The sequence below is a fragment of the Dromiciops gliroides genome, chromosome 2 (genome assembly GCF_019393635.1).
Source record: "Dromiciops gliroides isolate mDroGli1 chromosome 2, mDroGli1.pri, whole genome shotgun sequence".
NCBI lineage: Eukaryota > Metazoa > Chordata > Mammalia > Microbiotheria > Microbiotheriidae > Dromiciops > Dromiciops gliroides.
This window is the reverse complement of record NC_057862.1, coordinates 583,047,019-583,062,387: the sequence shown is the minus strand read 5'-3', so window position 1 is coordinate 583,062,387 and position 15,369 is coordinate 583,047,019. Positions and strand designations below refer to the sequence as shown.

General features: G+C 37.3%; 1 protein-coding gene and 1 pseudogene across 3 annotated transcripts in view; one reads left to right on the top strand and one right to left on the bottom strand.

Moving 5' to 3' along the window:
* The window catches only part of PELI1 (pellino E3 ubiquitin protein ligase 1), a 69,733-nt gene that overhangs the window by 29,769 nt on the left and 24,595 nt on the right, over nt 1-15,369 (bottom strand). The gene's annotated exons all lie outside the window — the stretch shown is intronic.
* LOC122739335 lies at nt 812-12,536 on the top strand (annotated as a pseudogene).

Here is a 15,369-nt window from a genome sequence, read left to right as displayed (position 1 = left end):
ACTCAGGAAGATGAGTCTTCCTGACTTGAAGCCAGCTGCTTCATCCACTGTACCACGTAGCTGCCCACTGATCTATATTACTTCATTTCTATTAGTTCTGATTTCCAACTGGACAGGAAAGCTCTTAAGTCAAGTCAAAAAGCATTTCTCAAGTGCTTACAATGTGCAAAACCCCAGCAATTTACTAGCTATGTGTCCTTAGGCAAATGACCAGTTTGCCACAGTTTCCTCAACTTTAAAATGTGGCTACCTACCTTTTAGAGTTGTTATGAGAGTCAAATGAGATAATGTTTGTAAAATGCTTAGCACAATGCCCAGCACCTATAGGGCACTATATAAACCCTTATTCCCTTCCTAACTGTACCAAGTGCTGGAGATACATATAGAAAAATTAAGGCAGAACCTACCCTTAAGGAGCTCATGTTCAAAAAGGGGAAGACAACACATAGAGGAAGGTTTAGCTCCAAGTTAAATAGATAAAACAGTGGCAAAGCAGAGGCTAAATACATTTTTGTTAATAAACTGTATTGATTTCTGATGCTGAACCATTTGTAGGTGACAAGACCTTTGGTAGCAAGAATTTCATTTTCCTGGTCTTAAGTATCTATGGTTCCTGAGGAGGCAGGGACCATAGCACCTGCAGAAGGAGGTACTAGGTTACATCTCCACAGGGGTCATTTCCCTGGACTATGGTGGTAGGGGCCAAACTGGTAGCAGGAGCAATTGTTAGGGGTGTGGGGATGGGGGACTATTGCTATTTCCAATGTTCTTGAGAGCAGTTGGTCAGTATTTCATGTTGGTATTGATAGGGATGGCAGATTCCTTTTCTGCAAGGGTTGCTCCCCTCCATTATGATTATAAGGGTCAAGATGGAGGAAGAACTGAAGGTCAGTGGGGTAGAAGGCTGAAAGAATGTGGTTAGACTGCCATTCCTAGGGCCTCAGGCTTAGAATACTAGGCTCTCTCCCCTAGGGTATTAAGGGAAATGGGAGTCAGGGTGACCTGCTTCCACCTGTTTCTCCCTCAGGGAGTTTTGCCACTTTCTGCTTAGCTGGTTTATCTGCTTCTTCAGTGGTAGTTGGCCAGCAGCTGGTATTGGTAGTGGTGGAGATGGGTAACTGTTTCTACACAAAGGTTTCTCCCCTTAATGAAATGGTGCTAGTCTGAGGAACAGTGCTATTTCCAAAAGTCTTAGGCTTCCTGTCCATCAGTGGCAACTGCATTGGTGGTAGCAGGGATGGTAAACCCTTTCTTCACAAAGGTCATTCCCCTCAATAATGGTTATGGGAACATATAATTCAATAGCTCCCCACTTTATATAGGAGGAAGTTGAGACCCCAAAAAGTTTAAGTGGTTTGCCCAAGTAACCAATAAGGGGGGTAACTCAGGTCCCCCAACTTCTACTAAGTACAAAAGCAATCAATAATAAAGTTTTAATTTAATCTCCACTACAACTAGCATGCATATTAGTATAAGGGAGGCTCTCAATAAATACTTGCTGGTTTGATGGATAAGGAAACTGTTAATCAGGTGCCTTTTTAAATCACATTCCCAATACTCATCACCCATCATAGAATTAAAATGAAGACTATATGTCAAGCCTATATTTATCAACAAAGTTTGTAAAATTCTTTCCATTTAACTTGAAACTAAAGCTTCCTATATGTGTTGTCTCCCCCTTTACGAACATGAGCTCATTAAAGGCAGGTTCTGTCTTATTTTTTTCTATATATGTCTCTAGCATTTCGCACAATAAGGAAGGAGGGGAAGGGAACAACACTAATAATTAATTTGTTGTTCAGCAGTTTTTCATTTGTGTCTCTTTGTGACCCCATTGGGATTTTTTGGCAATGATGATGGAGTGGTTTGTCACTTCCTTCTCTAGCTCATTTTAGAGATGAGAAAACTGAGGCAAAAAGGGTTAAGTAACTTGCCCAGAGTCACAAAGCTAATAAGTATCTGAAGTCAGATTTGAACTCAGAAGGTGAGTTTTCCCGACTCTAGGCCCAGCACTCTATCCACTGTGCCATCTAACTGCCACACCAATAATATATACAGGGGATTTTTTGTTTTGTTTTGCTTTTGTGGGGGCAATGAGGCAATGAGTAACTTGCTCAGGGTCATACAGCTAGTAAGTGTCAAGTGTCTGAGTCTGGATTTGAACTCAGGTCCTCCTGAATCCAGTGCTGGTGCTCTATCTACTGCGCCACCTAGCTGCTCCTGCCCTTCCCCTTTTTAAAATTAATTTTTTTTTATACATACAGTTTTAAGTTTACTGTACTACACCTGACATATTACAGACACCCAAATACATCAAAGAATCAATCATTGTAACTGTAGTTTCAAGGCCAAATTAAGTTGTTTTCATTTAAGTCTAATACCATAAATCTTTTTCATTAATAACTGGAATTAGTACACATAGATCTTCGGATCATCGATTTAGAATTTAAAACCATAAGGGACCTTAGAGGTCATCTATTTTAATCCCCTCATTTTATAGATGAAGGAATTGAGGCCCAAAGAGATTAAATGATTGTTTTCAAGGCCACACAGGCAATAAGTGGCAGAGCTGGGATTCAAAACCAGATTTTTTGACTTCAAATCCTACATTATTTCCAAATGCACCACTCCCCAAATGAGTGTTATTCAAATATTTCATCGTTGAACTTGTATATGTAAAAAAACCAAAAGAACAGTTACATATGAGTTATAACAGAAATTGTTGATTGAGAAGCAGTGAGTGGGATGTTTTCCTATTACATGAGTGACATCTGTTTCCCTGCAGTTTTATTCAAAGTAATGCCACTGTTTTTCATTATTGAAGGGATCCTACCTTAAAACCAGATCACCCAATTAAACTAGGCATTTTTCAAATTTCAAGGAAGATTTCAAAGACCAGATGTAAAGATATAACTAAAAAAAATTTCACAGTTTTCCAGAAAACTGTTATATGTTTGATTTGGGAAGGTATAAGGTGGAGGGGAAAACAGATTTAAACTGAGTTCTAGATATAAATATACATAGCTCGGCCTCAAAGGAAAACTTCAGTTATAGTTTCTAATAAGAGAACTAAGATTAAAAAAAAAATTAAGGACTAGCAACAAGAGAAAATTTTTTAAAAGACAGACTTAACAACATGCTATGTTATTAATAGAATAAAATTCCATTTTGTGAGAATTTTCATTAATTTTTTTTTTTTGGTAAAAGGTAGAAGAAATAGTTGATTCTCCTCAGATAAAAAAAACCATAATATCTCCCCACAAATTGCAGTAACAGTAATTCTGAGACATTATATGTGGAAAGCTAAGAATGTTTATCTTTTTTTAGTAGAGTAGATATTTAAAAGTAGTCTACTCTCTAATCCTTTTTAAATGTATACTGTATCCTGGCTAGTATTCCCTCTTTCCCCATACAAATAAAGATGTATAAGGACAGAAACACTAAAAATGCTCCCAAATAAGCAAAATCTTGACTAGTAAGCTTTTTCACTCCTCCAAAAATTTATGATTTTACTCATTTGTCTTTGGTTGCTATGACTAAATTCCACAGTATTACAATTTCACGGAGAACATAGCTAAAAAAGATAGAGTTAGTGTTCTCTCTAAATACACAAGAAGGACTGGTTCTGAGAGGAATCTCACTCAATAGATTATTGTGTTCCTTCTAGAAAACAAGCTAAGCCTTTTCTGTATCAGTTCTTAAGGGAAAAAAAGTTCAGTTCTACATCATCTTGAATGAAGATAGGGGGGAAAAATAAAGGGAAAAGAGGATGAGTATTGCCATTTTTCAAGCAGAAAGAACTCTAAAAAAGAATACTAATCACAAGATCTATAATTACATCTCAGTTCCCCTCCACAGCCTCTCATAAGAGGAAAATCATTTAGGCAAGAAAGACATACAAGTTGTACAAACTCCATAGACAATTCACTTACTCATTTGAAAAAAACCACACACGATAATTTTCAGTTTTTTTCCTGATTTGTCAAAAGATTTGTCTTTTGATTGTGAATTCTAATATATTGTACTGGCAGAGAGATGCATAAAAGAATGGACCCTAAGCCAATCTTTATGACTGAAGATCTAGATTTGGAGTAAATGGTCAATGACTCACTAAAACCTGCCAATGCTTCTGAAACACCATCATTAGACAGCTATAAAAGAAGTTTCAGACAGTAACACAATCCTTTCATCTGATGATTTAAAAGATAACATCAAGTCCTAAATTGTGTGAAAAACCAAGTACCATACAGCTTAGACTAGAGGGAAAATGGCTTTCAGTAATTTGCAATCCACTTATTAAGCATTACACTTTTCTGTTATAGCAGTCACTTTTTGTTCTTTTGTTTTCCTTCAGGATGCTAAGAGAATTGAGATGAACAGTGTATGAAGATATGAAACCATTGGAGGATAAAATTTATTTCTTTCCCTAAATGAAAAAGGATAGTTTATATATACTTTTATTTAATATAAATAACTAGAAGCATTTTATACAAATTATCTAATTAACATTCCTTGCATTTTCATCTGAGATCAGAGACCTACCTACCAAAGCAGCAGCAATGTGATACTTAAAGATAAGCCACAGAAAACCTACCTTTATTAGCTCTCTATCACCACAAGGCAGACAAAACAGCCTATTCTCATTAAAGAATCCAATCCAGGTAGCCTAAGCAGCGCCTAATCACACTTGAGATTCACACACTGACTCTGTCTGCTTAGTGTTCTTTTACTTAAGCAGTTCATAATGTGTGTGTGTGTGTGGGGGGGGTAGGACTGTGTAATGCAAACTAGGCAAACACTACATTGTTCTACATTCTATGGACTGAAATCAGAATCCACATCTTGCTTATTACTTTGTCCCAGAGGAGGTATATGACCAAAACCCGAAGAAACGGAAATGAAAGGAGAAATAAAGAACTGGTTTTTTTTAACAAAAGCCTGACTTTGAGTTATAGAATACAATGTCTCAAAAGAGAACATTCTATTTCTCAAAAGCCTGACTGAGCTGTAACTGTATAAATGGTTAGCTCTGTCATTCCACTCTATATTTTCAAAAGCATAGTTAAATTGCCAAACTGTCACTTGATGACAGTAACATAATTTCTTCCAAAATAATAAAATTTAGCAAACTAACAGTTCAATCTAGAAGAAAGATACCACACTTAAGAAAAAGGATGAATACATATTTCAATCTTTAAAAAGAAGACTATTAACCATATTAGTAGGATATTGTGAGCAAGTCTTGGCTCTGGAGTCAAAAGAAAGGGTTCAAATTTCAGTTGCTATTACCTTGGTAACTTTGAGCAACTTATTTCACTTCTTTGGATTTCAATTCTCTCTTCTGTATATATAAAATAACATGGAGCAATGGGTGGAAGTTATAGAGACTCACAGGGTTTGAGGTAAGGATACCCTTCCTAACAGTCCAGGTTATCCATTGTCCCAGTTGGCAGTTGGTTTCTTAGGACTAAAGATTTTCAAGAAAAAGTTGGATGAACAAATGTAAGATGTGCTGTATGAGACTCTGTGAGATGTACCAATACAGTGCAAATTATCTTGAATTTATTCTGTATATGCTCGTGTGTATATATACTGCCTTTCTCAATAGAAAGTAAGTTTCCTGAGGGTTAGAATTGTTTCAGTTTTTGTCCTACTTCCAGTACTTATTAGGTGCTGAATTGTTGACCAGTTGAGAACATAGGGGTACCAAGTGTTATGTGAGAGATCAGAAGAATGAAAAACAATTTATGGAAAAGGTAGCATTTGAGTTAAGCCTTGAAGAATTGCTGGATATCAAAAAGTTGAGATGGGAGAGCATAAGAGCAGATGACAAAAAAAAAAATCTTTAGAGTTATAAAGGGGAGAAGATACAGTATAGTTTAGCTGAAGTATAAAAATATGTAAGGTAAGTATAAGCCCGTTTTTTATTAAACAGGCAAAGGGGAAAATGAGGAGTGCCTATTCAAAGAATAAGAGTCAAACCTGAATTATCTGGCAATAGGGTAAGGGATACAATGGAGAGGTGGGGATGAAGGACAAGGTCAATTAGGAAGTTGTGGTAAAATTCAGGTATGTGGTAATGAGGGCCTACAGTAAGGTAGTGGCAGATAAAACAGTAAGAGATGGATTCAAGTAATATTCTAGGAGGAGAACTGACATGATTTAGTAACTGGTTAGAAACTGGAGGTGGGGGACATCAAATCAAAGATAATGCTAAGGTTTCAAGCATGAGTCAAGGTTTCAAGTAGATTGAAACCATTAACAGAAATTGGGAAGACTGACCAAGGGCTGGCTATTTGGGGGAAAAGATGATAAATTCTTTTTTTTTTTTTTAAAGATGATAAATTCTGCCAAGATGAGTTTGAGGGCAAGAGAAATCCAGGTGATGAAGTACATATAGTATATAGATGAAAATGTGGGTCTAGCACTCAGGAAAGAAGTCAGGGATTGGAAAAATAAATTTCAAAGTCATCCACACAGATGTTATTTGAAGCCACGAGAGGGGAAGAGATAGGTGTGGGCAAAAGCTAAAACCTTGGTAAACACCTACCACCTTAAGAGGTCAGGAAGAGGAGTCAGGAAAAACAGACCAGTAAATGTGAGAAGTATGACTGAATGTAGTACTAGGGAAAGCAAGGTAGGAGATACTATCAAGAAGAATAGAATAGTATTGCCAGAAAGACTGAGGTATAAGTACAGACATAAAAAATCTGGTAATTAGGAAGTTACTGATAACGTTTGAGATAGTACAGAAATTGTTTTGATCAATATATACATAGCAGCATGACCAAAAAGACAGTTATGTATGGAACTCCCTTTTTGTTTTGTTTTGGGTTTTTTGCAGGGCAATGAGGCTTAAGTGACTTGCCCAGAGTCACACAGCTATTAAGTATCAGGCTGGATCTGAATCAGGTCCTCCTGAATCCAAGGTTGGTGCTTTATCCCCTGTGCCACCTAGCTGCCCCCTAGAATTCCTTTTAATACTATGTACCTTTGGTCTGTTTTTGAATATAGAGACTAACTCCATATCTAACTTTTCATCTAATGTTTTGGCTCAAAATGAACCATGTCTGACTGCTGTACATCATGGATTCAACTGCTTCAGCTGTTAAATGATGGAAAACATCAATATCACTTTACTTAAAAGTTGCACTTCAGTAAACTACTTTTTATTCATTCTGTGGGTAGCAGATCCACTTTAGATTGCTGTGCAGCACAGTACTAAAGTACCCTGCTTTTACCCAACTTCTGTAAACATCTAACCTAATGGAATTGTGCTTCAAGCCCAGTAAACATATTCTCAAATGAAGCCACAATTATGTTCTAGGACTTCATTATTAGCAAACCTGTCTCACCATTTGATGTTAAGTATGGCTCATGGGTAAATTGTTGAAGAAGTCAGATAAAGGTCTAGGATTCACAAAAAAAAAGAGATTGCAGCTGTTATTGACTTTGAGGCCAGTCTCCTCAATAGTACTGGCTTTCTGAATTTGGTTTCTCCTTCTTTTAGTGAAAAGTACACACAACTCTTCTAGCCTCAGATGCTTACAAACAACTAAGTTAGTACAAAGTTAAAGTTCTGTGACATATTTCAGAGTTATATTTATGCCAAACTCCTAAGCTGCTTTATTTTTCTTAATGGAATATAACTGGAAAATCTGAGTGAAGAAAGCCTCATGGATCCCGAGTCATTATTCTGCCTTTGGAGTAGAAGCTCAGACAAACATTTATTGAGTAAAAGACTAGGCTGTAATTCCATTCTTTTCTTTTCCAATAAGGGTCCTGATTAATTCAAAAAAACCTTATCTTTTTTTTCTGTATTGGTTTTTTTTTATAAAAGTCTTTTATTATTTTCCAGTTACATGTAGAGATAGTTTTCAACATTGTTTTTTTAAGACTTCTATAGTTTCAAATTTTTCTCCCTCCCCCTCCCCAAGACAACAAGGGATTTGATACAGGTCATATATGTACAGTCAACCTCCATGACTGGGGCAAGATTTGATAAGCTCCAGAAGTATCCACTATGGCAAATGGCCTGAATCTTTGTTCTCTACTCTTCTGCATACTTGTTTTACCTAAGAGATTTGTGACTGACAAAAGAAAACAAGTATTTCCTTAGTTTTCTTTTTTCCATTACGTAGATACAATGTCTCATCTTAACAGCTAAGTGTCAACTTTTAATACTCAGAAAAGCACCTAACGGTGCTTGTACATTGGAGGAGTGAAAAAAAGTTTGTTGAATTAGATTCATCTACATAGATGAAGTGCTTGAGTGAATGCAAATGAAAGGAAAAGTTTTTTATACACACATGTACACACACACATACAGAGGAAGAGAGAGAAAGAAGAAGAAACAACAACGATGGGTTACAAGGCTATTGCAAAGTATTCACATTAAAAGATAGGGAAATGAACAAAGAATAGTGAAGGAGACAGAAAATAAAAGGTTTGTAATAGGAAGAAAACCAGGTGAGTGTGGTATCTCTAATACCAAGGGTGGAAAGCATTCTTAATAAGTGTTCAGTGCTACAAAGTTAAGACAGATAAAGACTAAAGACACTGGATATAGCAACTGATCAGGAAATAAGTGCAGTTTCAGTAAAGTGGTAGGGGTAGAAGCCAGATTACAAGCTGTTGAGGGGAGATGAGTTAGTTAAGAAGTGGAGGTATTGGATAGAGACAACTTTTGCCAAGAAGTTTAGCAGTGAAGGTGAGGAAGAGCTGGGATAGTAGTTGAATGGATATGGGGAATAAGCAAAGCCTTTTTTTGTTTGTTTGGTTGGGGTTTTTTGGTGAGGCAATTGGGGTTAAGTGACTTGCCTAGGGTCACACAGCTAGTTAAGTGTTGTATCTGAGGGCGGATTTGAACTCAGGTCCTCCTGACTCCAGGGCCAGTGCTCTATCCACCGCGCCACCTAGCTGCCCCTTTTTGTTTGTTTTTTAAAGGACTTGGGATACCTGAGAAAATTTGCAGGCAGATGGTTAAGAGACCATTGAAGGGGGAAGAGATTTAAGATGCAGAAAAGCTGATGAATGCAAGGAGGAAGGTGTTGGAAGACAGAATGGCAACAAAGAAGCAAATGAGCTTGAATGAAGAACGGGAATACATGCTTCTGTGACCAAAGACAAAGGAAGAGAAAGTAGCTGAAACTACTGCAAAGTTTTGAGAAATGAAGTTAAGTAGTTCATATCAGATGGTCTTAATCTTCTTAGTGAATTGTAAAGCCAAGTCCTCATCTAGGAGCTTGGGGTATTGAGAAGTTATAGTTGGAGATGAGAGGTGGGAGGAAAACATTTGGAACATTAGGTGTAGGGGAATGAACTAGGGAATTGATGATGGTACACTAAAAAGACTATTCAGGAGTCCAAAGACCAGTCTATATATAGCATCATCTATATACAGCATCATCAAATCAACAGATTGTCTTTCTATAGTAAATAAGTACTCAACTCAGGATACAAATACTTGGTCTTTTAAATAATCACTCAACTTATCTAGCAAAGTATCTAGAAGACTGATTCTTTGGCTGACTAGATAAAAATTAATGCCTTGTCATACTCTGATGTTCCTTATGTTACTTAATAGGGTCATTGTTGCACTACAAGATAAAAGAGATAATCTTGGTTAATTTCCTTATCTGTTGCTACCAACACCCACAAATTATTTGATTATTTTCTCTACCATAGATTTTGGTTAAAATGCTTTTTCTTTATAACTGCCTGATTGTTTCATCAGTTCTGTTCAATTAATGTGCAGATAGCCCACATGCCTAGCCATCTCCAGTTTTATTCCTTTGTATTTACTAATAATTCATTCATTGAGTCATCAAATATTTACTGAGCACCTGTGTCTAAAGACTTGGAGAAGAAGAGGTACATCCCATTTAACTACATCTGTAAAAACACAACTCTCAGAAAACTTACAGGAGTAAATTAAAAAACATCAATTTATTAAAGTGCAACATAATAAATGCCATGGAGCAGCTAGGTGGCTCAGTGAATAGAGCAATGAATGAAGCAACTCAACAGCTAGTCTTTCTTTTCATAAGCATTTGTACTCTCAGGGTTTAGAATAGTTGCCAGGCATGTAGAAAGTGCTTTAAAAAAGATTATTCATTTTTTTCCACTGCGATTTTGCTTGGTTTGAACTCTACTGAACATACACCCCTGCCAGAATAAACTGATCACCTGAAATCTCAGGATCATCTTACCTTAGTTTTTGATACTACTTTTCCAACTCCCTCAGCTTCTGGAGTGTGGAGCATTAAACTTCTCCCAAAGCTTTCCTTTAAAGAGGGCAGGATCTAAACTTTCCAGCTCACTATTTTTCATCTGGAGTTCTGGTTAGTTTGAACTCCAAAGAATAAGATACCTATATCCAGGGTACCCCCTGGTGTCTACTGAAGCTCCTGCCCTTCCAGCTTCTTTATGTGAGCTGTCTTTCCACATTAGATTGAAAGTTCCTCGAGGGCAAGGACTGTCTTTTTTTTTCTTGTCTGTATCCTCAGTGACTGGCATAGTGCCTGGCACATAGTAGATGCTTAATAAATGTTTAGTGACTGAATGAACTGTTGAGATATGAAGTTCTTGTTTGTTTGCTTGTTTTTGGTGGGACGATGAAGGTTAAGTGACTTGCCCAGGGTCACATAGCTAGTAAGTATAAAGTGTCTGAGGCTGCATTTGAACTCAGGTCCTCCTGAATTGAAGGCTGGTACTTTATCCACTGTGTCACCCCACCCACTCATTCTTTAGGATTAGATTATTTAGTTTCCAATTAGCCTTTAATTTACACTTCCACGGACCTTTATTAAATGTAATTTTTACTACATTATGGTATGAAAAGGGTTCATTTAATCTTTTTGCATTTGGTTGTAAGGTTTTTCATGTTCTAATACTAGGACAGTTTTTGCTTTCTTCCTGTAGTGATCAGTTCCAGAACATAGCAGAAATGCAGGCTAAAATGAACAGGCATGCACTGAAAAAGTATTGGAGAGAACCCTATAACCAGATGTTTATGAATCAGAGTTTAGACATGGAAAAGATAGTGTTTTGGTTTTTATATGGATTATACACCTGCTGTGTATAAATCCCCAGAGTATGAATCTCTTGGTTTTGACCCGACTGTTGAAAGATTAGTTTCCATTGGATTCCCCCAGGAGCTTTTCAGTTTTGTCTATGATTCGGCATTCCTACCAGAGGACTGGTCTTTGACACATCACATGGGAATTTGCTGAAAGTTGATACCTATGGAAACCTCCTAGTATGTGTACATGGATTTAACTTCATAAGGGGGTTGGGAACAGTATCCAAATACATTTATCCAGCAAGATGGCACAGACTGATTTTACATTAACGTCCAAAAGACCTACTTATTGGCTTGCCGAGGAGATATTTTTTAAAAAACTAATTGTGCTAGATATTTCAGCTGCGAGATGGGATCTCCATCTTTAATCCTTTTATGTCTTTCTGGTATATGTTTCAGGATGTGAGAGATGACACTGATTACACTGATTACAAGGGTTCCCTCAAGGAAAATAATGGTTGAAAATCTAGAGAAATATGTGGTCAAACAAGGAAAGCTACCTTTGCTTCTAAGTAGGAAAGGTAGCTCTTGCTACCAACAGTGATTATAAAACTGATAAAATTATGACCCATCTGTTTGATTTCCTGCATGGCCTTAAGCCAGGTAGCTCACATTAACCATGGTAGTCCTATTTTGATTTAATCCTTATGGATGCACAAAAACCACTGTTCTTTGGAGAAGGTACAGTCCTGAGGCAGGTGGACACTAAAACCGGAAAGCTAAAGATTGGTACCTACACAAGCTCCCTCCTGCATGGAAATGTCTATTCAGGAGGTTCATCTGATATACTCTGTGATCTACTGGGGGCCATAGGCATGGGTATTCTTCATACTGGAGACCCCAGTTTTTGGGAAATCTTGAAATGAGAGAAATAACAAGTTCAGAAGACTTTCCTTTTGATTCCCAAATTAGAACCAAGGCTGTACCTCTGAAGTAACAGAAGCTCATTTTTTGAGGAGCTGCAGAGGTTGGCTATATTTTTGGCAGAACCATATAAGCACCTGGACAGCAGCAGTAATGAGCACCCAGACATCAGTTCCAGTCAGAGACAAATTAAGAAAGTAATTCTTAATGAAAATATGCTATGGAATGATGGGAAATTTGTTCTACAGTGGTTCAAGGTAGTTGCTATTTGCCAGTCAAGTGATCAATTATGCAGACCTCTATGCTGCCTCTTTTATCAACCTCCTGTAATATCTATTCAATTACCTCTTCAGAGCCGCTCATGTCCTGATGCCTCATGAAAGTGGAACACATCCATGAGGACATCAACCACATGGAATTCTCCCATGCTACACAGAACTGTACATCTGTGGATTTTAAAGACACTGACTATAAATGGGACCAGTTGACATGCTTCATCAGTGAGATCAAACCTCTCAACCTCTTCCTGTTGGCTCTTTAAGAAATTACACACTGGAATGAGGAGGAGGGTGATGAAGAGGAAGAGTAAGTCCAATTTCATTAGTCCAATTCTGCTTTTTTAAGGTGTAACTTTCTTTAGTATTTTTTGTGCCTCTTTGCAATGATCCCTGGAATAAAGAAAACTATGAAACATTCAGTAAACAAATTCTATCAGGGCTCAGCAGGAAGGGAGATGGCTCCCTGTTTGGGTTCCTGGTAGAAAGGACTCCACCAAAGGTACATCTGGAAAGTTTCTGAAGACTTAAAAATATTCTCATCATAGTGAACCTTGTTTTAGTTTTATGTATCTACACTCTTTGCAAATGGTTCAGAATTCCAATGCAGTCTGTTTGAAAGAAATGAGAGTGAATTCAGATCCAACTGAATGTTAGTGGCTCCCTCCTGTTACTGGTTATGACATTGCTTCCTTATCCTTTCTATTAATGATGTATGTATCGAATTGGTTTCTATCTAAAGAACACCAGTGGAGGACTGGGGAAATTGGGGGCAGAGGACGTAGAGCCAGACCAGGAGTGGGTAGACAGTCTGAGAATGCTTTATGTTAACATGTTGTGCTCTTACTCCAGTCCCATCTTTTCCAGTCATTACATGGTATTGTATATTAATGGGGAGATATGTATGTATGTGTGTATATATATTTTTTTCCTATGCCAAATTCACTCCTGAGAAGTATAAGTTGCCCTTTCTAAGCTTTTCAGTGTTCTGAATGACTCTGAGTCAGTAGCTTAGAAATGCATCTTGTTTATGTTTTAGGTTTGGCTTGGTAGAGCTCCCTAATTTTCACACCTGACATGGGCTGTATGTATCCTGTTTTGCTTCCTTACAGTGCAGGCTGCTGGCACATTCACATATTTCACCCTGACAGCACAGAAGCCTGTTTTTCCAAAGACGTCCTACAAATTCAGTCTGAAAACTTCCTGTCTAGCCCCAAGACTTGGACAAAGCAATGATCCCTAGAAATGGGCAAGGAGGATTCCTTTTCTATCCCAAACATGTGAAATCAGTGACATTATGGGTAAATGTAGCCCAGTCCCAGACCCCTCTGCCTGAGCAGTGGTGTAGGCTGGGAAGTGTGCTTCCCATTGTTTTATAAAGTCCAGGGGACAATCAGTGTAAAAATATGTCAGTACTCCAGAATAAAACCTGCTATTGATCTACAATTCTACAGAACCAGTGAAAGTCACTATGCAGTGCACTCTATGGGGTCACCCCCACAGCAGTTCACTGGCCCAGACAAATACGGGGGCCTTGTCATTGGTGAGAACCTACTTTCTTTTTTTTTTTTTTAATGTATGAGGTATTTTATTTTTTCCATTACATGTAAAGATAGTTCTCAACTTTTGTTTATACATGCTTTACAATTTCAGATTTTTCTCCCTCCCACCCCTCCCTCCCCCCCTCCCCTAGACAGCAGGTAATCTGATATAGGTTATATCTATATATCTCTATACATATACATATAGATATATATACACACACACACACACACACATATATACACACAATAACATTAATCCTATTTCTGCATTAATCCTGTTACAAGAGAAAGAATCAGAGCAGTGATGCAAAACCTCAAAATAGAAAGAAAAAAAAACCCAACAGCACCCAAAACAAAAGAAATAATATGGTTCAATCAGCAGCTATACTCCACAGGAGAACCTACTTTCTGCATTACTCTTCTACTTTTATTTTTCTTCCTAACTTACTGGCAGGGGAGGATAATAGGGGCAGCATCTCTAGAATTCAATAAAGTGTGTAATATTTCTAAAAAACAAACAAACCAAAAACCAAAAACCTCTCCTCAATTTATTTTCCAGGTTATTTTTCCTATGAGATATTTCATATCTTCTGTTTTTTTCCCCCAGTCCTTTGACTGGCTTATTGTTTCTTGGTGTCTTGTGAAGTCATTAGCTTCCACTTGCCCAATTCTAATTTTTAAGGAATTATTTTCATCATTGAATTTTTATATCTTTTCTCCATTAGTCCAATTCTGCTTTTTAAGGTGTAACTTTCTCTAGTAATTTTTGTGCCTCTTTTACTAAGCTGTTAATTCTTTTCTTAATTTTCTTCTTTTACTTTCATTTCTTTACCTAATTTTTCTTGTGCCACTCTTAATTTGATTTTGAAAATCATTCTTTAGCTCTTCTAGGAATTCTTCTTGGGTTTGGGTCCAATTCAGTTTTTTCTTTTCTTTCTTGGAAGTTCTGTTTGTAGCTGTTTTGATTTTATTGTCTTCTGAGTTTGTCTTGATATTCTCTGTCACCAAAGTAGCTTTTTATGGTCAGGTTATTTTGTTGTTGTTTACTTAGTTTTCTACCCTATTTCTTGATTTGGAATTTTATATTAATGTTGGGCTTTGTTCCCAACAGGGGACTCTGTTTTAAGCTTCAGATTTTTATTTATTTATTTTTTGCATTACTGTTTTCAGAGCTAGTTTTAGGGGGTGGAAGTTTTTGGTGCTTCCCAAGTGGCGTGATGTATGGAGAGGTCTGGTCACTGCTCTTTTGGTATGCACTAGGAGATACCATTCACAAATCTGAATAGAGAAAGAGCTCATGACAAATGAAGGATCAGAGAACATCAAATAGACAGTTCTGATTATTTAACACTGAAAAGCTTCTGCACAAACAAAATCAATGTAGTTAAAATTAGGAGGGAAATAGTTAAGGGGAAAATTTTTTGCAGCAAGAAGAACAATTCTGAAAGACCTCAGAACTGAGATCAGTGCAGTGACCAAATACTTCTCCAAAGGACTCATAATGGGGCATGCTATCCACTACCTGACAGAGAGGAGAGGGCTTGTGGATCAGGTTCATTTTCAGGCAGTGGATAGAGTGAGGGTAGATAGATAATACAGTGGA